At 53.5% G+C, this 23,481-nt stretch overlaps 1 long non-coding RNA gene across 2 annotated transcripts; it reads left to right on the top strand.

The window, feature by feature from the left end:
* Positions 1-12,931: 12,931 nt before the first annotated feature.
* On the top strand, positions 12,932-14,561 carry LOC135410713 (uncharacterized). 2 transcript variants are annotated; one of them, XR_010428834.1, is made up of 4 exons: positions 12,932-13,166; positions 13,640-13,759; positions 14,138-14,212; positions 14,300-14,561. It is a non-coding gene; the product is annotated as an uncharacterized LOC135410713 (long non-coding RNA). The 2 variants fall into 2 exon arrangements; XR_010428835.1 differs by lacking the exon at positions 13,640-13,759.
* The last annotated feature ends 8,920 nt before the right edge of the window (positions 14,562-23,481 follow it).

The raw sequence follows: 23,481 nt of genomic DNA, 5'->3' as shown, positions 1-23,481 counted from the left end.
GGTCTCGAGCTGAAATCACTGAGGGACTGGGGTAGGGACAGGGTTTGGGCTTGGGACAGTACCACTTGGGGCAGGAATCAGTGTGGGGTGGAGATAGGGCCTGTGGCACCGTTGCTGAAATGTCTATGCAGCTGGAAAGGGGATTGTAAATTGGGAATGTGGACTGGGCGGATAGAGGTGAAATCAGTCTAGGGCTGGGCTTGTGTCTTTGGAATTGTCATAGGAATTTTGGGGCTGGAGGAGCACCTGGGGGACTGGGAGTGTGAGGGTGGAGCTGGAAAGTGGCAGAGCTGGAGCCAAGCTGAAGATCCTGCAGCGAGAACCTGGAGCAGCTTCCCGTGGCGGCGCTGGCAAGATGCAGAGCTACTGCTGAGAGAGCAGAGCTGGCAGTGCAATAAAGCTTGTGGGTCTCGAGCTGAAATCACTGAGGGACTGGGGTAGGGACAGGGTTTGGGCTTGGGACAGTAACACTTGGGCAGGAATCAGTGTGGGGTGGAGATAGGGCCTGTGGCACCGTCGCTGCAATGGCTGTGTGTCTGTGGAATTGGGATTATAATTGGGAATGTGGACTGAGAGGCTGGGGCTGAAATCAGCATAGTGGTAGGATTGCATCTGTGGAGCTGGGAGGGTGTCTGGAGCTCAGATAGGGCCTGTGGCAGCGTTGCTGAAATCCCTGAGTGGCTGTGGAATAGGGATTAATGGGCGGGAACGTGGATTGGGTGGGTAGCGTTTAAATAAGTATAGGGGTGGACTTGTGATTTTGGAATTGGGATCGGGTTTGTGGGGCTGGAGGAGCACCTGGGGGACTGGGACTGGGAGTGGGAGGGTGGAGCTGGAAAGTGGCAGAGCTGGAGCCAAGCTGAAGATCCTGCAGCGAGAACCTGGAGCAGCTTCCCGAGGCGGCGCTGGCAAGATGCAGAGCTACTGCTGAGAGAGCAGAGCTGGCAGTGCAATAAAGCTTGTGGGTCTCGAGCTGAAATCACTGAGGGACTGGGGTAGGGACAGGGTTTGGGCTTGGGACAGTACCACTTGGGTCAGGAATCAGTGTGGGGTGGAGATAGGGCCTGTGGCACCGTTGCTGAAATGTCTATGCAGCTGGAAAGGGGATTGTAAATTGGGAATGTGGACTGGGCGGATAGAGGTGAAATCAGTCTAGGGCTGGGCTTGTGTCTTTGGAATTGTCATAGGAATTTTGGGGCTGGAGGAGCACCTGGGGGACTGGGACTGGGAGTGGGAGGGTGGAGCTGGAAAGTGGCAGAGCTGGAGCCAAGCTGAAGATCCTGCAGCGAGAACCTGGAGCAGCTTCCCGAGGCGGCGCTGGCAAGATGCAGAGCTACTGCTGAGAGAGCAGAGCTGGCAGTGCAATAAAGCTTGTGGGTCTCGAGCTGAAATCACTGAGGGACTGGGGTAGGGACAGGGTTTGGGCTTGGGACTGTAACACTTGGGGCAGGAATCAGTGTGGGGTGGAGATAGGGCCTGTGGCACCGTCGCTGCAATGGCTGTGTGTCTGTGGAATTGGGATTATAATTGGGAATGTGGACTGAGAGGCTGGGGCTGAAATCAGCATAGTGGTAGGATTGCATCTGTGGAGCTGGGAGGGTGTCTGGAGCTCAGATAGGGCCTGTGGCAGCGTTGCTGAAATCCCTGAGTGGCTGTGGAATAGGGATTAATGGGCGGGAACGTGGATTGGGTGGGTAGAGTTTAAATAAGTATAGGGGTGGACTTGTGATTTTGGAATTGGGATCGGGTTTGTGGGGCTGGAGGAGCACCTGGGGGACTGGGACTGGGAGTGGGAGGGTGGAGCTGGAAAGTGGCAGAGCTGGAGCCAAGCTGAAGATCCTGCAGCGAGAACCTGGAGCAGCTTCCCGTGGCGGCGCTGGCAAGATGCAGAGCTACTGCTGAGAGAGCAGAGCTGGCAGTGCAATAAAGCTTGTGGGTCTCGAGCTGAAATCACTGAGGGACTGGGGTAGGGACAGGGTTTGGGCTTGGGACAGTACCACTTGGGGCAGGAATCAGTGTGGGGTGGAGATAGGGCCTGTGGCACCGTTGCTGAAATGTCTATGCAGCTGGAAATGGGATTGTAAATTGGGAAGGTGGACTGGGCGGATAGAGGTGAAATCAGTCTAGGGCTGGGCTTGTGTCTTTGGAATTGTCATAGGAATTTTGGGGCTGGAGGAGCACCTGGGGGACTGGGACTGGGAGTGTGAGGGTGGAGCTGGAAAGTGGCAGAGCTGGAGCCAAGCTGAAGATCCTGCAGCGAGAACCTGGAGCAGCTTCCCGTGGCGGCGCTGGCAAGATGCAGAGCTACTGCTGAGAGAGCAGAGCTGGCAGTGCAATAAAGCTTGTGGGTCTCGAGCTGAAATCACTGAGGGACTGGGGTAGGGACAGGGTTTGGGCTTGGGACAGTAACACTTGGGCAGGAATCAGTGTGGGGTGGAGATAGGGCCTGTGGCACCGTCGCTGCAATGGCTGTGTGTCTGTGGAATTGGGATTATAATTGGGAATGTGGACTGAGAGGCTGGGGCTGAAATCAGATAGTGGTAGGATTGCATCTGTGGAGCTGGGAGGGTGTCTGGAGCTCAGATAGGGCCTGTGGCAGCGTTGCTGAAATCCCTGAGTGGCTGTGGAATAGGGATTAATGGGCGGGAACGTGGATTGGGTGGGTAGCGTTTAAATAAGTATAGGGGTGGACTTGTGATTTTGGAATTGGGATCGGGTTTGTGGGGCTGGAGGAGCACCTGGGGGACTGGGACTGGGAGTGGGAGGGTGGAGCTGGAAAGTGGCAGAGCTGGAGCCAAGCTGAAGATCCTGCAGCGAGAACCTGGAGCAGCTTCCCGTGGCGGCGCTGGCAAGATGCAGAGCTACTGCTGAGAGAGCAGAGCTGGCAGTGCAATAAAGCTTGTGGGTCTCGAGCTGAAATCACTGAGGGGCTGGGGTAGGGACAGGGTTTGGGCTTGGGACAGTACCACTTGGGGCAGGAATCAGTGTGGGGTGGAGATAGGGCCTGTGGCACCGTTGCTGAAATGTCTATGCAGCTGGAAAGGGGATTGTAAATTGGGAATGTGGACTGGGCGGATAGAGGTGAAATCAGTCTAGGGCTGGGCTTGTGTCTTTGGAATTGTCATAGGAATTTTGGGGCTGGAGGAGCACCTGGGGGACTGGGAGTGTGAGGGTGGAGCTGGAAAGTGGCAGAGCTGGAGCCAAGCTGAAGATCCTGCAGCGAGAACCTGGAGCAGCTTCCCGTGGCGGCGCTGGCAAGATGCAGAGCTACTGCTGAGAGAGCAGAGCTGGCAGTGCAATAAAGCTTGTGGGTCTCGAGCTGAAATCACTGAGGGACTGGGGTAGGGACAGGGTTTGGGCTTGGGACAGTACCACTTGGGTCAGGAATCAGTGTGGGGTGGAGATAGGGCCTGTGGCACCGTCGCTGCAATGGCTGTGTGTCTGTGGAATTGGGATTATAATTGGGAATGTGGACTGAGAGGCTGGGGCTGAAATCAGCATAGTGGTAGGATTGCATCTGTGGAGCTGGGAGGGTGTCTGGAGCTCAGATAGGGCCTGTGGCAGCGTTGCTGAAATCCCTGAGTGGCTGTGGAATAGGGATTAATGGGCGGGAACGTGGATTGGGTGGGTAGCGTTTAAATAAGTATAGGGGTGGACTTGTGATTTTGGAATTGGGATCGGGTTTGTGGGGCTGGAGGAGCACCTGGGGGACTGGGACTGGGAGTGGGAGGGTGGAGCTGGAAAGTGGCAGAGCTGGAGCCAAGCTGAAGATCCTGCAGCGAGAACCTGGAGCAGCTTCCCGTGGCGGCGCTGGCAAGATGCAGAGCTACTGCTGAGAGAGCAGAGCTGGCAGTGCAATAAAGCTTGTGGGTCTCGAGCTGAAATCACTGAGGGGCTGGGGTAGGGACAGGGTTTGGGCTTGGGACAGTAACACTTGGGTCAGGAATCAGTGTGGGGTGGAGATAGGGCCTGTGGCACCGTCGCTGCAATGGCTGTGTGTCTGTGGAATTGGGATTATAATTGGGAATGTGGACTGAGAGGCTGGGGCTGAAATCAGCATAGTGGTAGGATTGCATCTGTGGAGCTGGGAGGGTGTCTGGAGCTCAGATAGGGCCTGTGGCAGCGTTGCTGAAATCCCTGAGTGGCTGTGGAATAGGGATTAATGGGCGGGAACGTGGATTGGGTGGGTAGCATTTAAATAAGTATAGGGGTGGACTTGTGATTTTGGAATTGGGATCGGGTTTGTGGGGCTGGAGGAGCACCTGGGGGACTGGGACTGGGAGTGGGAGGGTGGAGCTGGAAAGTGGCAGAGCTGGAGCCAAGCTGAAGATCCTGCAGCGAGAACCTGGAGCAGCTTCCCGTGGCGGCGCTGGCAAGATGCAGAGCTACTGCTGAGAGAGCAGAGCTGGCAGTGCAATAAAGCTTGTGGGTCTCGAGCTGAAATCACTGAGGGACTGGGGTAGGGACAGGGTTTGGGCTTGGGACAGTACCACTTGGGGCAGGAATCAGTGTGGGGTGGAGATAGGGCCTGTGGCACCGTTGCTGAAATGTCTATGCAGCTGGAAATGGGATTGTAAATTGGGAAGGTGGACTGGGCGGATAGAGGTGAAATCAGTCTAGGGCTGGGCTTGTGTCTTTGGAATTGTCATAGGAATTTTGGGGCTGGAGGAGCACCTGGGGGACTGGGACTGGGAGTGTGAGGGTGGAGCTGGAAAGTGGCAGAGCTGGAGCCAAGCTGAAGATCCTGCAGCGAGAACCTGGAGCAGCTTCCCGTGGCGGCGCTGGCAAGATGCAGAGCTACTGCTGAGAGAGCAGAGCTGGCAGTGCAATAAAGCTTGTGGGTCTCGAGCTGAAATCACTGAGGGACTGGGGTAGGGACAGGGTTTGGGCTTGGGACAGTAACACTTGGGCAGGAATCAGTGTGGGGTGGAGATAGGGCCTGTGGCACCGTCGCTGCAATGGCTGTGTGTCTGTGGAATTGGGATTATAATTGGGAATGTGGACTGAGAGGCTGGGGCTGAAATCAGATAGTGGTAGGATTGCATCTGTGGAGCTGGGAGGGTGTCTGGAGCTCAGATAGGGCCTGTGGCAGCGTTGCTGAAATCCCTGAGTGGCTGTGGAATAGGGATTAATGGGCGGGAACGTGGATTGGGTGGGTAGCGTTTAAATAAGTATAGGGGTGGACTTGTGATTTTGGAATTGGGATCGGGTTTGTGGGGCTGGAGGAGCACCTGGGGGACTGGGACTGGGAGTGGGAGGGTGGAGCTGGAAAGTGGCAGAGCTGGAGCCAAGCTGAAGATCCTGCAGCGAGAACCTGGAGCAGCTTCCCGTGGCGGCGCTGGCAAGATGCAGAGCTACTGCTGAGAGAGCAGAGCTGGCAGTGCAATAAAGCTTGTGGGTCTCGAGCTGAAATCACTGAGGGGCTGGGGTAGGGACAGGGTTTGGGCTTGGGACAGTACCACTTGGGTCAGGAATCAGTGTGGGGTGGAGATAGGGCCTGTGGCACCGTTGCTGAAATGTCTATGCAGCTGGAAAGGGGATTGTAAATTGGGAATGTGGACTGGGCGGATAGAGGTGAAATCAGTCTAGGGCTGGGCTTGTGTCTTTGGAATTGTCATAGGAATTTTGGGGCTGGAGGAGCACCTGGGGGACTGGGAGTGTGAGGGTGGAGCTGGAAAGTGGCAGAGCTGGAGCCAAGCTGAAGATCCTGCAGCGAGAACCTGGAGCAGCTTCCCGTGGCGGCGCTGGCAAGATGCAGAGCTACTGCTGAGAGAGCAGAGCTGGCAGTGCAATAAAGCTTGTGGGTCTCGAGCTGAAATCACTGAGGGACTGGGGTAGGGACAGGGTTTGGGCTTGGGACAGTAACACTTGGGCAGGAATCAGTGTGGGGTGGAGATAGGGCCTGTGGCACCGTCGCTGCAATGGCTGTGTGTCTGTGGAATTGGGATTATAATTGGGAATGTGGACTGAGAGGCTGGGGCTGAAATCAGATAGTGGTAGGATTGCATCTGTGGAGCTGGGAGGGTGTCTGGAGCTCAGATAGGGCCTGTGGCAGCGTTGCTGAAATCCCTGAGTGGCTGTGGAATAGGGATTAATGGGCGGGAACGTGGATTGGGTGGGTAGCGTTTAAATAAGTATAGGGGTGGACTTGTGATTTTGGAATTGGGATCGGGTTTGTGGGGCTGGAGGAGCACCTGGGGGACTGGGACTGGGAGTGGGAGGGTGGAGCTGGAAAGTGGCAGAGCTGGAGCCAAGCTGAAGATCCTGCAGCGAGAACCTGGAGCAGCTTCCCGTGGCGGCGCTGGCAAGATGCAGAGCTACTGCTGAGAGAGCAGAGCTGGCAGTGCAATAAAGCTTGTGGGTCTCGAGCTGAAATCACTGAGGGGCTGGGGTAGGGACAGGGTTTGGGCTTGGGACAGTACCACTTGGGTCAGGAATCAGTGTGGGGTGGAGATAGGGCCTGTGGCACCGTTGCTGAAATGTCTATGCAGCTGGAAAGGGGATTGTAAATTGGGAATGTGGACTGGGCGGATAGAGGTGAAATCAGTCTAGGGCTGGGCTTGTGTCTTTGGAATTGTCATAGGAATTTTGGGGCTGGAGGAGCACCTGGGGGACTGGGAGTGTGAGGGTGGAGCTGGAAAGTGGCAGAGCTGGAGCCAAGCTGAAGATCCTGCAGCGAGAACCTGGAGCAGCTTCCCGTGGCGGCGCTGGCAAGATGCAGAGCTACTGCTGAGAGAGCAGAGCTGGCAGTGCAATAAAGCTTGTGGGTCTCGAGCTGAAATCAGTGAGGGACTGGGGTAGGGACAGGGTTTGGGCTTGGGACAGTACCACTTGGGTCAGGAATCAGTGTGGGGTGGAGATAGGGCCTGTGGCACCGTCGCTGCAATGGCTGTGTGTCTGTGGAATTGGGATTATAATTGGGAATGTGGACTGAGAGGCTGGGGCTGAAATCAGCATAGTGGTAGGATTGCATCTGTGGAGCTGGGAGGGTGTCTGGAGCTCAGATAGGGCCTGTGGCAGCGTTGCTGAAATCCCTGAGTGGCTGTGGAATAGGGATTAATGGGCGGGAACGTGGATTGGGTGGGTAGCGTTTAAATAAGTATAGGGGTGGACTTGTGATTTTGGAATTGGGATCGGGTTTGTGGGGCTGGAGGAGCACCTGGGGGACTGGGACTGGGAGTGGGAGGGTGGAGCTGGAAAGTGGCAGAGCTGGAGCCAAGCTGAAGATCCTGCAGCGAGAACCTGGAGCAGCTTCCCGTGGCGGCGCTGGCAAGATGCAGAGCTACTGCTGAGAGAGCAGAGCTGGCAGTGCAATAAAGCTTGTGGGTCTCGAGCTGAAATCACTGAGGGGCTGGGGTAGGGACAGGGTTTGGGCTTGGGACAGTAACACTTGGGTCAGGAATCAGTGTGGGGTGGAGATAGGGCCTGTGGCACCGTCGCTGCAATGGCTGTGTGTCTGTGGAATTGGGATTATAATTGGGAATGTGGACTGAGAGGCTGGGGCTGAAATCAGCATAGTGGTAGGATTGCATCTGTGGAGCTGGGAGGGTGTCTGGAGCTCAGATAGGGCCTGTGGCAGCGTTGCTGAAATCCCTGAGTGGCTGTGGAATAGGGATTAATGGGCGGGAACGTGGATTGGGTGGGTAGCATTTAAATAAGTATAGGGGTGGACTTGTGATTTTGGAATTGGGATCGGGTTTGTGGGGCTGGAGGAGCACCTGGGGGACTGGGACTGGGAGTGGGAGGGTGGAGCTGGAAAGTGGCAGAGCTGGAGCCAAGCTGAAGATCCTGCAGCGAGAACCTGGAGCAGCTTCCCGTGGCGGCGCTGGCAAGATGCAGAGCTACTGCTGAGAGAGCAGAGCTGGCAGTGCAATAAAGCTTGTGGGTCTCGAGCTGAAATCACTGAGGGACTGGGGTAGGGACAGGGTTTGGGCTTGGGACAGTACCACTTGGGGCAGGAATCAGTGTGGGGTGGAGATAGGGCCTGTGGCACCGTTGCTGAAATGTCTATGCAGCTGGAAATGGGATTGTAAATTGGGAAGGTGGACTGGGCGGATAGAGGTGAAATCAGTCTAGGGCTGGGCTTGTGTCTTTGGAATTGTCATAGGAATTTTGGGGCTGGAGGAGCACCTGGGGGACTGGGACTGGGAGTGTGAGGGTGGAGCTGGAAAGTGGCAGAGCTGGAGCCAAGCTGAAGATCCTGCAGCGAGAACCTGGAGCAGCTTCCCGTGGCGGCGCTGGCAAGATGCAGAGCTACTGCTGAGAGAGCAGAGCTGGCAGTGCAATAAAGCTTGTGGGTCTCGAGCTGAAATCACTGAGGGACTGGGGTAGGGACAGGGTTTGGGCTTGGGACAGTAACACTTGGGCAGGAATCAGTGTGGGGTGGAGATAGGGCCTGTGGCACCGTCGCTGCAATGGCTGTGTGTCTGTGGAATTGGGATTATAATTGGGAATGTGGACTGAGAGGCTGGGGCTGAAATCAGATAGTGGTAGGATTGCATCTGTGGAGCTGGGAGGGTGTCTGGAGCTCAGATAGGGCCTGTGGCAGCGTTGCTGAAATCCCTGAGTGGCTGTGGAATAGGGATTAATGGGCGGGAACGTGGATTGGGTGGGTAGCGTTTAAATAAGTATAGGGGTGGACTTGTGATTTTGGAATTGGGATCGGGTTTGTGGGGCTGGAGGAGCACCTGGGGGACTGGGACTGGGAGTGGGAGGGTGGAGCTGGAAAGTGGCAGAGCTGGAGCCAAGCTGAAGATCCTGCAGCGAGAACCTGGAGCAGCTTCCCGTGGCGGCGCTGGCAAGATGCAGAGCTACTGCTGAGAGAGCAGAGCTGGCAGTGCAATAAAGCTTGTGGGTCTCGAGCTGAAATCAGTGAGGGACTGGGGTAGGGACAGGGTTTGGGCTTGGGACAGTACCACTTGGGTCAGGAATCAGTGTGGGGTGGAGATAGGGCCTGTGGCACCGTTGCTGAAATGTCTATGCAGCTGGAAAGGGGATTGTAAATTGGGAATGTGGACTGGGCGGATAGAGGTGAAATCAGTCTAGGGCTGGGCTTGTGTCTTTGGAATTGTCATAGGAATTTTGGGGCTGGAGGAGCACCTGGGGGACTGGGACTGGGAGTGGGAGGGTGGAGCTGGAAAGTGGCAGAGCTGGAGCCAAGCTGAAGATCCTGCAGCGAGAACCTGGAGCAGCTTCCCGTGGCGGCGCTGGCAAGATGCAGAGCTACTGCTGAGAGAGCAGAGCTGGCAGTGCAATAAAGCTTGTGGGTCTCGAGCTGAAATCACTGAGGGACTGGGGTAGGGACAGGGTTTGGGCTTGGGACAGTAACACTTGGGTCAGGAATCAGTGTGGGGTGGAGATAGGGCCTGTGGCACCGTCGCTGCAATGGCTGTGTGTCTGTGGAATTGGGATTATAATTGGGAATGTGGACTGAGAGGCTGGGGCTGAAATCAGCATAGTGGTAGGATTGCATCTGTGGAGCTGGGAGGGTGTCTGGAGCTCAGATAGGGCCTGTGGCAGCGTTGCTGAAATCCCTGAGTGGCTGTGGAATAGGGATTAATGGGCGGGAACGTGGATTGGGTGGGTAGCATTTAAATAAGTATAGGGGTGGACTTGTGATTTTGGAATTGGGATCGGGTTTGTGGGGCTGGAGGAGCACCTGGGGGACTGGGACTGGGAGTGGGAGGGTGGAGCTGGAAAGTGGCAGAGCTGGAGCCAAGCTGAAGATCCTGCAGCGAGAACCTGGAGCAGCTTCCCGTGGCGGCGCTGGCAAGATGCAGAGCTACTGCTGAGAGAGCAGAGCTGGCAGTGCAATAAAGCTTGTGGGTCTCAAGCTAAAATCACTGAGGGGCTGGGATAGAGCTGGGGGCTAGAATATGGACTGGATACTTTGGTCAGGGACTGTTGGTTTTGAGTAGAAATTACTGTGGGATTGGGATTGTATTTTTGTGCACTCTGGGAAGTCTAGTAATTCTATTGAAAGCCATTGGAGGGAACTGGGAGTACTGGGTAGAGTCAGCTGTTCTATGGGGAAGGCTCAGGTGTGAACAATGAGGGGGAGGAGGGGCCAGGGCTTGGGCTGAGGCCCCTTGGCTGTTGTTCGGACTCAGGAGCTGTAGCAGGACTTCTTAGAGCATGACTCAGGTGAGTCTGTTTCAATTTCACCTTTTCAGTCCCTTCCTACTGTCCCCAGTCCCTCCCCACTGTCCCCAGTCCCTCCTGAGTCCCTCCCAGTTTCTCCCAAGTGCCCCAAACCCCATTCCAGTGCAGCCAGTCCCCTCCCTGTTCCTTCCCCAGTGCCTCCACTCCTTCCCAATTGTTCCCACTGCACCCCAGTCCCATCCCAGTCCATCCCTAGTACCGACCAGCTGCTGCAGATCCTGACAGCCCTGGCCTGTCTGTGTGGGTAAGCACAGTTTTTGATAGGAAGCAACTGAGAGAACAAACTTTTTACTATCCTTTTAGTGTTCCTTTAATTCCCCTTTTATGTTTATAGTATTTTTCCTTTAGTTTCCCCTTTGACTAACCAATATCGTGTTATCCATAATATTGTGTTAAGATCCTTTTTTGGTATCCCTTTTCACTAGTTAATACTGTATTAAATGCTGTTCGTAGTATTTGTCTTAATGCCACCCGATAAGGTAGTTAGTTTGTATCCTTTTTAGTTTTTAATTCCTCTTGCTAAGTTTATTACTATTATTATTATTCTCACTGTAATAAAAGATATTTTATGTGCTTGAGTATTTTTTGGCACTTGTCTTTATTCCGGACATGTATCCAAACGTACTGCTACACCAGTGCGTTGTGCTCCTTTTCCCTGTGCATCCCATTCCCATCCCAGTCACTTTGCAGTCCCTCCCTGCTCCCTCCCCAGTTCCCCCAGTCCTAGCCCAGTGCCACCAGTGCTCCCAGTCTCACCCCAGTGCCCCCACTCTCATCCCAGTCCCTTCCCACTTCTCTCAGTGCAAGCCAGTGCACCCATTCCTTCCCAAGTATCTTCCTGCAGTGCAACTCAGTCCTTCCCCAGTTTGCCCAGTCCCATTCCAGTCCTTTCCCACTGCCCCCAGTCCCATCCCAATTCCCTCCCCAGTGATCCCAGTCTATCCCAGTGCTTCCCTGCTGTATTACAGTCTCTCCACAGTGCACCCCTGTCCTTCCCTACTGGCTCAGTCCTATCCCAGTTCCCTCCCCACTGACCTCAGTCCCATCCCAGTAGTGCCCCAGTGTGTCCTAGTGACTCCCCAGTGCCTCTCAGTCCTATCCCAGGGCCTTCAGTCCCTCCCCAGAGAATCCCAGTCCCAGCCCAGTTCCCCCAAGTGCCCCCAGGGCCTCTCCAGTGCCCTCAGTCCCAGCCCAGTCCCTCCCCAGTGCATCTCACTCCTATCCCAGTGCCCCCAGTCCCATGGTCCCCAGTCCCTCCCCAATGACCCCCAGTCCCATCCCACTGCTCCCAGTCCCCCCCCCCGAAAATCTCAGTCCCACCCCAGTGTCCCCACTCCCAGCCCAAATCCCCCAGTCCCTCTCCAGTGTCCCCAGTCCCGTCCCCAGTCCCATCCCTCCCCATTGCCCCCAGTCTTTCCCAGTGCATCCCAGTCCTTTTCCATGATGCAAGAGGCACGGGGGGCATGAAATCCCTCAGCTGCTTTGAGGTTCTACAATTCAGTTGTTCTAAATTAGGTAATTTTCTTGGTGAGCAATTTGAGTTGTTAGACAGCGCAGACTGCAGAAGCATTTTTCGGTGAACTGATTGTTTTTTAGTTTATTTTAAAGCTCTCCTAAAAACTCTACACGGCGTGTGTTCGCTGCACCTGCACTGGGGGCTGCAGGGAGAAGCAGCTGGGGGGGTTTGCTCTCTGCCCCTTTCCCACCTTCCCCTCGGTTCCCTGGGACTGCAGGGAATCCCAGCTCCCCTTGGCTTCTCCGGGGGCCTCGCGGCAGGGTTTCTAAGTGTGACCCTGAGATTTTCTGGCCTTGGAACTTATTGCTGTTTCAGGGCATGGCTCACCGAGCAGTCTGTCTTTTAACACTTCCTGGGGCAGGAGAATTGCAGCAGAAGAAAGCAAAGGAAGCCCAGAGCCAGGACTAGGAAGGCCCAAGCCTCTGGCAAGCCCAGGCCTTGCTGCTCGGTGCTGATTGTGCTCGGGGCTTGTTCCTCACCATTCGGTTCCCAATGAGAGAGGAGCAAGAGGCAGAACAGCTGCTGCTGCTGCTGCTGCTGCTGCTGCTGCTGGGGCTGAACTGTCTGCAGTGCCCGGGGGCCGGGCAGGACTTGGCCCCGATGCCTGCATTGCTCTGCAGCGGCCAGGGAGGGGTCCCAAAAGTCATCCCCCCGCCTGCTGTGCTGCACAGCAGGGGCTGGCTGGGCCGGTTCCCGGCCGGGGGAGCCCGGGGGAGGCCGTGCTGGGGCTGAGGGGCTGCTGCTCTCTGGGCCTCTCGGGCTTTGCCTTGGAATCCCAAAGCCTGGGCCTGCGCGGGGGGGAGGAGGCAAAGGGGACTGTAAATTGGTCTGTTGGGGAGTGTTTTGGGGCCGAGTTAATGCTCTTGGCTTGTTGTGTGTCAATTCCCAACCTCGGTCGGGGCTTCCCGGGGAGCGTTGCTGCTGCTGCTGCCGCCGGGAGAGAGAAGTCCTTTGGGAAGCCGGGATAAAAACAGCAACTCTGTGAATTGCCCGGCTTTTCCTAGGGAAGGGCAGGTTTTAGGGAAGAAAGGCCCGTACTCGCGAAAGGCGCCGCGGGCCTCGCAAGGGGGGGGCGCGGCTGCAGTGCCGTTCCCGGCCGTGTCCGCCAGGCGGCGACTGCGAGGCGGCGCCCGGCGGTCGGGGCGGGCTGGGAAGCGGCGCCTGCGCAGAGCGAGGCGTTGGCCGGGCCGGGCCTGGAGCGCTCGGGGCCGCCGGGCAGGGCAGGGGCGGGGACCGGCCGGGGCGGGGGTAAGAGCAAGTTTTAGGGAAGAAACGCCTGTAGCGAGTAATCAGAAGAGAAGGGTGAAAGCCAAGAGCCTTTGACTTCCCCAGTGCACTTAATTTTCTTGTTCTTCTCTCTTTCAGGACAGGGAAAATCATTGACTTGGGTCCAGCAATGCCAAATGTGTTGGGGTGTGAGCAGCCAAAGCAACAGGCTCCAGCCCCACCGACCGGCGCTGGGGGCTCCTGGTGCTGCCCGTGGGGTGGGGTAAGTCAGAGGGACACGTTTCTCTCCTCCTGGCTGTTGGCATTTGCTCCCTGGGCACTGGCTCTGTTTCCACTGCAGGCTGGTCCTTGCCGTGCTGGGAAGGGTGGAGAGGAAGGGGCAAAGGGCCAGGTGAGCGTGGGATCCCTGAGCTGTGGGGTTGGGCTGTGCTGAGTGGGCCAGGTTGGTCCCTGTTGGTGAGCCTGAGCCTTGGCTTGGGGGTTCAGGAGCCCGGGGGGCCAAGCTGGGGGGTGTTTGCAGCTCTGCCAGGGCTGGAGCTGACACAGCGCTGGGGGAGAGCCTGGAGCTGGGCTGGGCCGGGGGACAGATGCTGTGGAGCTGGGGGAGGGTTTGGGACTCCCTGGAGGGAAAGGAGGGATGGATGGGCTGGATGGAGCCACAGGCCTGTGCTCCTGGGAACACACTTGTCCAGAGCGCTGGGATCCGGGTCAAACTCTAGTTCCCCTCGTGTCCAGGGGTGCAGGGTCTGAGGGATTGGATTTCCCTGGGGGTTTGCAGGAGACCAGGAATGAGAGGAAACGCAGTGCCAGAGCAGGCTGTGTTTGCCTCTGAGGACAGAGAGCCTGTGGGCTGAGGTGAGATTGCTGTGAGTGTTGGGATGAGCATTCCAGGGAACGGGGAGCTTGGAATTCCAGGTGCTGATGGAACCATCGCCTTAGGTGTGTTTAGTTTGTGTCTGTGGGAGCTGGGATTTGGGCTGCAGAGCTGTTGCTGGGAACAAAGGGTGGAGAAAACCTGCTCCACGGATGTGTAAAGAAGGATGGAGTAGCAGGGAAGGGGAGTATTTCTAGACAGTATCAATATTCTCCATGTGGGATGGAGCAGCGATGGGGGTGGTTGGGTTTGGCCTGGGCCGGTCAGGATCCACCATAAACAACCCACCAGACCCTGAACCCTCACTGGACATGTCCAGCCCCTCAACAGAAACCCAAGTCCTTCATTAACTGTTACAGAGGAAAAATGATTGGTAATTGCTTCTGATCCGTGGAGAATCTCCTTTGGAATGATCAAGCAGAGAGCGTACCAAGGCAGGCAGAGCATTTCTTTTGGCTCTTTTTTTTTTTCTGGTTTGTCATTTTCTTTGGCTTCAATGCGTTTTGTGTGCTTCTGTTCAGAAAGCAGCAAATATATCCTGATAAGCCCCGAATATGCCAGGAGGTTTCAGCCGGGAGGAAAGGAGCTGTGGAAGAAAAGCAGCCTAAAAATAGCCAGCAGGGATCATCAGGTTTTCCAGCCAAGAAGAACAAGGAGAGAGATGAGGGAATCGGGTTCCAATTCCTAATGATTTGGTGGGTGCAGGAATGATTTGTGTGTGTTTTCCAGTCCCTTTTGATTCCTGAGATGATTTTAAAATGATGGCTTTAGCAATCAACTAAATTGAAGATGTTGTTTTTGAGAGGAAATGATGCCAAATAAATGCAGAGTTTTGGGTCAGTTTTGGGGATGATTTGGGTCAGTTTTTGGGGTCAGTTTGGGGTGATTTGGGTCAGTTTTGGGTCAGCTTTTGGGATGATTGGGGTCAGTTTTGGGTCAGCTTTTGGGATGATTGGGGTGGGGTTTTGGGGTCAGTTTTGGGTCAGCTTTTGGGGTGATTGGGGTCGGTTTTGGGTCAATTTTTGGGGAGCACTGGGTGTTACTGGGGGTTGTTGGGGAGCACTGGGTGTTTCCTGGGGAGCACTGGGTGTTACTGGGGGTTGTTGGGGAGCACTGGGTGTTACTGGGGTGCACTGGGGAGCACTGGGTGTTACTGAGGGTTGTTGGGGAGCACTGGGTGTTTCCTGGGGAGCACTGGGAGAGCAAATGAAAAATAAAGGGAATAAAAAATAACTGAAATAAAAAAGGAAATATAAAATAGAAAAGAAAATTAAAAAAAAAAAAAAGGGGGCAAAAAACCTAAAAAGGAAATAAAATGAAAATGAAATAAAAGAGAAAAAAAAAAAAAAAAAAAAAAGAAACCCCTTCTTGGGCACCCCGTTTCCTCTCCTCCCCCCCCCCGAACCGTAAATTGCGGGGTCATCACCCCTAAATAGTGAGAATGGGACCCGAAAATGTGGGTGAGGGAACCCCAGGGAGCCGAAAAAGTGGAGGGGGAGCCGCAGTAAGAAAGCGAAGCCGGGCGGTCGGGCGGCGGGCTGGGGGGGGGAGCCGAGGTGGCGACGCCGGCGCGTGCGCAGTCGTTGGCAAGACGCCGGCGATCACGTGGTAAGTAAGGGCAGGCAGGAGCGGGACCGGCGGCGCATGCGCAGTGGCTCTCGTGCCGGTGCAGCTCTCCCTGCTCGAGTTAAGGGCCGGTTCCGGCGGCAGGGCGGGACTGGCGGTCTCCCGTCTCTCCCGGGGTGTGTGTGGGGGGAATAACATGAAGATTTTTTTGGGGGTGAAAGCGCAGAAATTAGCCAGGAGGGACGCTAATTTGGGTAAACTCGGTCACCGGAAGTAGAGAGCGACCGGAAGTCCTCCAAGGCCCCGTCCCGGAAGTCCGCCAAGCCCACAGTAAAGATGGCGCCGCCAGGACCGGAACGACCACACTAAAGATGGCGCCCCTGCCCGGAAGTTCGCCAAGCCCACAGTAAAGATGGCGCCGCCAGGACCGGAACGACCACACTAAAGATGGCGGCGCGGCGCTCCGCCCTCCCGCCTCGTTCCGCTCCGCTCCCCTCCCGCCCCCGCTCCCCCCCCCCCGCTCCCCTCCGCTCCCGCAAGTTTCTCGCCTCTGCGGAGAAACTTGCACCTGCGTGCCGCCGCAGGGCCGGGTTCGGATGTGCCCTGGCATTGCACACGCACCACACCCCCCCGCGGGGAGGGTGTGCGCTGCCTCGGGGCCCCTGTCTGTGCTGCCGGGAGAGAGAAATCCTTTGGGAAGCTGGGCGGGAAACAGCAACTCTGTGAACTGCTCAGCTTTTCCTAGGCAAGGGCAGGTTTTAGGGAACAAAGGCCCGTACGCGCGAAAGGCGCCGCGGGTCTCGCCAAGGTGGGGAGGGGGGAGGGGGGAGGGGCGGCTGCAGTGCCGCGCGCGGCTGCAGTGCCGCTCCCGGCCGTGTCCGCCAGGCGGCGACTGTGAGGCAGGGCCCGGCGCTCGGGGGCGCTCTCGCAAGCGACGCCCCCGGGAAAGCGGCGGGCTTTGGGCGCTGCCGGCCTTCCCCCGCAGTGCCCGGGCTGGCCCGGCGCCTGGCAAAACCTCTGAGGGAAAAGGCAAGCAACAGCTGCGCTTCTTCTGCCCTTTCTTTAGCCAGGGACTGGAACACAGACAAAATCGAGGGGCTCTTTGACCTGGGCAGGCTCCGAGCATTTTTCAGCCTTCCTTCGCAGGGCATTCTCACCCTTTGAAAAGCTGAAAGGCTTTAACAGCTGGAGACGCGCCTGCAGCTGTGCAAATTAATGTAGTTTCTTTTAGGAAACGAAGGGGAAGTTTTCCTGGTGTGAGCCTAAATACCGAGTCTACTCTGCTTTTTCAATCAGGTGACGAAGCTTATGGAAAAAAAGACCAAAGGCCTCGAGGTGAGTACATTCTACCGAGTTCTGCTTTTCTGGGATCGGTTTGGGAAAATCACGTGGAATTCTAAAAAGCTTCTCTCCGTGTTTTCTAGTTGTTTTTTCAGCCTTGGTCTAAGTTTCCTGTAGAAAAGGGCATAGAATTATTAGAACAGACAAACTAGGCTTTCTCGGGAGAGATGGAAGAAAAGTCAGCTGATTGCAGTTCTGCTTTTCTTGTCTTCCCTTCGAATGTCATTTTCTCTCCCCTGCTGTTCAAATAGGCAGCAATTAATTGCTCTGCTGAAGAGTTTGCTGTACTAAGTGTCTGTCAAATGGATGCCTTCAACTCAAGATAGCACCTGCTCCTTAGTTACAAAAAGTTCCTCACAGGAAATTTCCAGGCGTGCCCATAAATCTCCTCGCTGCTTGTTTGGGAGAACGGGGTTTTCTCGTCTGTCACAGAATAGTCGTGGCATTTGCTATGGAATGCTGGTGGCAATCTAGTCAGAAGAGGACCCCGTGCTTCACTAATTTTGCCTTTTTGTTGTTGGGGGTGACTTCTTCCCAGGGATGTTCTTCTTGATCCCCCGGGGCAAAGGGAGGTGTCAGCGTCAGGAGCCATCCTAACTGAGGCCCCGGTAGGTCAGTGCTTTTTGTGTGACTGGACGGTGAAGCTGTCTGTGGGAATGACCTGGCTAGTGCTCAGTGTAGTCCTAATTAAGGTGTCTTTTACTCCGTGTTCCCAGGCTCCCTGTTTCCCTTCGGTCGCCGTGGATGTGCCGGACGCCTCTGGCAGGACTAACCCTGTGGCTTTTATGTCCAACGTGCTGTGCTGTGTGTGCCTGCAGGTAAGAAAAGCTGGGAGTGCAGTCCCTCTGCTTTGATTGCTGTGTCTCTTGGGTAGTGATTTTGGAAGCGGCGCCCGCGCAGGGCGAGGCGTTGGCCGGGCCGGCGCCTGAGGCGCTCGGGGCCGCCGGGCAGGGCAGTGCCCGGCTGGTGGGTGCCTCGCAGAGAGAAGAGCCTGGCCCTGGGAAGGCAGGAGCCTGGGCTCAAGCTGCTCTGGACCGCTGTGGGGATGGGTTTGAAGTTTTGGGATCGCTTGTTTCTGTCCCTACCTTCCCACTGAAAACAGTAACTTAAGAAGTTCTCCTCTGGACTGGTCCAGAGAAATTGTGGAGTCTCCATCCCTGGAGATGCTTAAAACACTTTTGCTCAGGCAAAGTTGTGAGCAACCTCTTCTGCCTAATCCCGCTTTTTGAGCAGGAGAGACTGGACTAGATGATCTCCAGAGGTATTGTCCAACCCCCACCATTCTGTCCTTCTCTAAAGGGGCTTGGCACTGCCCTTTTGAACTGTAATCTGTTGATGACCTGTGTTGAGGTCACACTGCAGCTTGTTACACTGCAGCTTGTCACACTGAATGGCAGCCTGAATAATTTAATATTGAACTGTGATTAATCACAAGATGAAAGCTCAGATAGGCTGGTAAGAGGCAGTGTTCTTTGCTGCAGCATTTCCCACCTGAGGTAATTTTCCTTGTTCTGAAAGTGTCAAGTACAGTTGGGCAATGTACTACATAGGAAGAAGGGAAAGAATCTCCAAAGCAAATAAATGAACAAAAAACCCCTTTAGATTTGCTTGTGCAAGAAGAAGATTGTTATTCCACTCAGCCAGGTTTTGAGAGGACAAATTAATTGTTTCTCTGACAACAGTATACACTGGAGGCTGTTAATGATCCCATAGTCTGTGCTAAAGGTTTTAGCTGATTGTGTTTGTCATCAGCTTTTACTAAAGAAAAAGCAAGCCTTCTCGGCTGTGTGGATATTACAGGAACGAAATGATTCCATTCATGTAGATAATGATAACAGAGCCAAACCAGAACTATTGTAAGTGTCCTATGTGGAACAATATACAGAATTTCAAAAGGGATTGTAGTGGTCCCATATACAGAACTAACATACTTCCTGTTCCTTATTTGCTGATCAGGTCATGTTTATCTGCCTGTCAGGACTGTTGGAGCACTGGATGGAGAGCAGGTCATATGAAGAGGATTACGGAGTAAAAGGCAGCTTGTACTGAAGTGCAGGGAAAGTATAAATATTGATATATATTGGCACAGCGCCTGGCCTTAATGCTTAAAATCCTTTGGAGAGCTGTCTGCATATTTACTGTATTAATGATCAAATGCAAGGCTGTGTTGGGAAAGGTCTTCCATTTGGAAGTCAGTAGTTGAGACTGTCTTGCCTATGAAAAAGAGGGAGAATTTTCGTTAGAGGGTGTAGGATTCTGGCTGGTAATAGTCTTAATTCAAGGTATTTTTAGAGAATTGATTTAATACGAGCAGAACAAATGGCCAGAAGTGTAATGAGAGACAAGTTGAAATTAGAAAGTAGATGTGCATTTTGAATGTATTGTCATAGCAACTGATTAAATTCTCCCTCTCTTGCTGTTCTGGGGACCTTTTAAATGTGCTTTGGCTAAATAAAAAGTATTAGACTATTTCAGAGCCAAAAGGTCAGTTCTTGTTGTCTCTTTTGCACTTTAATTCTAGTACACTGATACTTGCTAACCACTTATAACCCTAGATGCAGAATGAGAACTCGGGTTATTAACAGTAAAGAAGTAAACAGCAGAAAGACTTGACCTTTCTTTTGAATTGCCCTACAGTGTTACAAAGTACCAAACAAACCTCCTTCCCCAAAGAAACACCCCCCAAAATACCCCAACAACTCACCAAACACAAAATCACCGACAGCCAAAAAGCAGAAGTAACAAACATGAACAGCAAGTGGAGGAAGAGTTTGAAAGCGGGCTGGACAGAAGCAGAAGTGTTACTGCCCACTCTTAGGCCACTGTGCTGATTAAATGGGTGTTGTTAGGTTTAGATTAGTAGTTCGTCGTTGTTGGGTTTTTCGGTGGTGTTGATTTTTTTTGTTGTCGTTGTGGGGGATTGTTTGTTTGTTTGTTTTTATTTTGGTTTTTTTTCTGTATTAAAAATCTGGCTCAGTTACTCTCTAGTTCTGGTGTGTTCTCTTTTCCAGGTGGTTGGTGTTTCTGCAGTGTTTGGCACAGGACTGGGGGAGATTTTTACCCAGCTTTCTAAAGCTGTAGATGAATAGGAGAGGTAAGGGGATAACTTCTGGTCCGCAACCCAGTGACCACTTCCTGAAGGTCCTGATTCATGAGTCTGCTCCTTTGATTTGAAGGAGTGTACAGTTGCCATAGCCAAGGTAGCTTAGGGTGTCCAGTATCAGCATAAAAAGCAGCAGTAAAAAGGAACTATTCAGGGATGATTTTTTGTGCTGTTCCGTGAAAAAGTAAAAGCTATCTGTGCCAGCAAGTCTGTGAAGTAATTTTTTTCTTGTAGTTCCATACCAAGTTTTGAATTGTTGCTGTTTTAATGAAGTATGTTCATTGATTTTGCATCCATTGGTTTCAGAATCCAAATCGGGGGAAAAAAGTACTGTCTTTCTGAAATGTCTCTCAAACATGAAAGCCTAGAGAAAACTTTTTTTTGTGAGTAAAAAGAAGCCTCCAGGATGATCCTTATGCAATCCAAATCATGTGTTTTTCAGACTGAATGCACTCCCTTTATTCACCTTTTCAGAGAGTATCGGCCAGAATACGAGCGCCTGAGAAAAACACTGGTAAGTGTTTTTAGCTGTTTTACACCTGAACAGTGTATCTTGGGTCGCTTTTAGGCACACAATTGCCTTTATGTTGAGAGGGTCTAACATTTCATTTACTAGTCGTACTCACTGTGGGAAAACTCCTGTCCTGAGGGAGTCCACCATTTGCCTTTTTTTTCCTAGATGTGGTGGAGCATATCTTTACAAAACTAAAGATTTTGTAAAACAGATGTTGCTCACTGGTTTAGTGCTAATACTTGAGCTAATTGTGTGAAAATGATTGGGAAATAAGATTGTGTCTTCCATTCAGATGGACAGAGAGTTCTTAAAAATAAATTTCCAAAGGGATTTGTTGAGACTATCCCTGTATCTTCCTGCACCAGTGAAGAGTACTAGTTTGACTTAGTAAGAAAGACTGAATCGCAGTGCCAAAATCAGTAGCTCTGCTCACCTTGAGTTCTGGCTGTCCAAAGGACAGTTCTCTGCAGGCACAGCTACACAGAGTTTGGCTTCCCGGCGCTGCTGAAAACGTCCTAGAATCCCACCTGACTGGAGGTTGCTTTCCACGCTTAGTCAGAAGTTCTGTGTAACCTGAGTTGAAATGTAAGACCTGCGTAGTGACTTCTGCTCTCTGACTGGGGGACAGGCTGCTGGGTTTGGGTGAGGTTTCTCTTCTCCTGATGTTTTAAATGTTCTCAGAATCCACATGTAAATCTTTGTCTACGGGAGAAAGCTCAAAATAAACAAAAGAGAGAGCAGCTGGAACACTTGTGGAAGGACATGGGCAGCGTGTGTGTGCAGGGCAGCACACTGGCAGGTACCTCCCCAGGAAGATAAAGTTTACTGCACAAGTTTTCTGAAGAGTTTGCCTTGTGAAGTAGTACAGTGCTTCTTTGTCCTCACAGCAGAAATGTGAAAGCAGCTCCATGTTAGAGGAGCAGGGCTTTAGTTCCTGTGGGATTGGTCACACTTAGCTCTTCCTGTGTCAGTCACAGGTTTGGAAGAAACCCCGCTGTGTAGCTAAAGCAGTGGACCTACTAGAAATAATGAAATACTTTAGAAAAGGCGAAACAGTCAGATCAGAATATGAGAAAGCTCTGCTGTTGGCTGCACTGTTCCTTAGATGAGGCGAGTAGGTGCTGATGGAGTCTGTCCTGTGTCTGGGATCCACAAGCAGCTTTCTGTCCCCTTAGAGCAGGTGTTCATTGCTGGGTTTCTGTGCAGATAGAAACCTTACCTTTAGCAAGCTGCTGTGCTGTGTGTGCCTGCAGGTAAGAAAAGCTGGGAGTGCAGTCCCTCTGCTTTGATTGCTGTGTCCCTTTGGTAGTGCTTTTGGAGGGGAATCCCAGAGCGATTTGGTTTGAAGGGGACCTTCAAAGGCCAGCCTGTCTTCCGTGGGCAGGGACACCTTCCACTGTCCCCGGTTGCTCCGAGTCCCGTCCAGCCTGGCCTGGAACACTTCCAGGGATGGGGCAGGCTCAGCTTCCCTGTGCAGTGTGCTCTAATATCTCTCCACTGGCATCCTGAAAAATGTTGTCACCGTGTTTTGTTGGCCGACGGTAAGCAGGACCCGGGTGAAAAGGACATTCTCTGAGGTGCTGGGAGAAGGAGGACTCGTGCGGGCACCTCCAGAGACAGCGGGAACGGGAGCGTGCTGCGGAGAAGGAAAATTCCAGGGGGTGGGTGCCAAGAAATTTGTCCTTCCCTTGCCCTGTGCTCTGCACTTAGCAATGGGTCAAGTGCAGAAGTTTCCTGGGGACCCTGGAAAATGAGGCCGGGTCTGCTAAGAAAAGTGGGGCCAAAGGAGCAGGACCTGGGTCTGCGAGCGTGGGAGAAACAAGGGCCGGGTGATCCTCTGCCTCCAGGAGGGAGGGCAGCAGGAAAGGCCACGGACTAAAGCACTGAAGTGCCGTTCCCCAGGGAGCCCCTGCCCAGCACTGAACTTGCTTCTGCACTTGCCCTTCCCAGCGGAGCCGAAGCGTCGGGTGCGGGTGCCGGGGGGATGGAGCTGCCAAGGACAAACTGGGAGGGTGTTTGCGAAGGAAGGGGGGAGAAGGAGCTCTTGATGTGCTTTTTTTGCTTCTTCATCCCACAGAATTGCCACGAGAGGAAATACTTCAGAGGGGCTTCCCTCCAGATAAGCCCTGAATGTGCCAGGAGGTTTCAGCCGGGAGGAAAGGAGCTGTGGAAGAAAAGCAGCCTAAAAATAGCCAGTGGGGATCATCAGGTTTTCCAGCCAAGAAGAACAAGGAGAGAGATGAGGGAATTGGGTTCCAATTCCTAATGATTTGGTGGGTGCAGGAATGATTTGTGTGTGTTTTCCGGTCCCTTTTGATTCCTGAGATGATTTTAAAATGATGGCTTTAGCAATCAACTAAATTGGAGATGTTGTTTTTGAGAGGAAATGATGCCAAATAAATGCAGAGTTTTGGGTCAGTTTTTGGGATGATTTGGGTCAGTTTTTGGGGTCAGTTTGGGGTCATTGTTCGGGGTGATTTGGGTCAGTTTTGGGTCAGCTTTTGGGGTGATTGGGGTCAGTTTTGGGTCAGCTTTTGGGATGATTGGGGTGGGGTTTTGGGGTCAGTTTTGGGTCAGCTTTTGGGGTGATTGGGGTCGGTTTTGGGTCAATTTTTGGGGAGCACTGGGTGTTACTGGGGGTTGTTGGGGAGCACTGGGTGTTTCCTGGGGAGCACTGGGTGTTACTGGGGGTTGTTGGGGAGCACTGGGTGTTACTGGGGTGCACTGGGGAGCACTGGGTGTTACTGAGGGTTGTTGGGGAGCACTGGGTGTTTCCTGGGGAGCACTGGGAGAGCAAATGAAAAATAAAGGGAATAAAAAATAACTGAAATAAAAAAGGAAATATAAAATAGAAAAGAAAATTAAAAAAAAAAAAAAGGGGGCAAAAAACCTAAAAAGGAAATAAAATGAAAATGAAATAAAAGAGAAAAAAAAAAAAAAAAAAAAAAGAAACCCCTTCTTGGGCACCCCGTTTCCTCTCCTCCCCCCCCCCGAACCGTAAATTGCGGGGTCATCACCCCTAAATAGTGAGAATGGGACCCGAAAATGTGGGTGAGGGAACCCCAGGGAGCCGAAAAAGTGGAGGGGGAGCCGCAGTAAGAAAGCGAAGCCGGGCGGTCGGGCGGCGGGCTGGGGGGGGGAGCCGAGGTGGCGACGCCGGCGCGTGCGCAGTCGTTGGC

This window comes from Pseudopipra pipra, chromosome 3 (genome assembly GCF_036250125.1).
Source record: "Pseudopipra pipra isolate bDixPip1 chromosome 3, bDixPip1.hap1, whole genome shotgun sequence".
In the NCBI taxonomy this organism is placed as follows: domain Eukaryota; kingdom Metazoa; phylum Chordata; class Aves; order Passeriformes; family Pipridae; genus Pseudopipra; species Pseudopipra pipra.
This window is presented reverse-complemented; position numbering and strand designations above follow the sequence as displayed.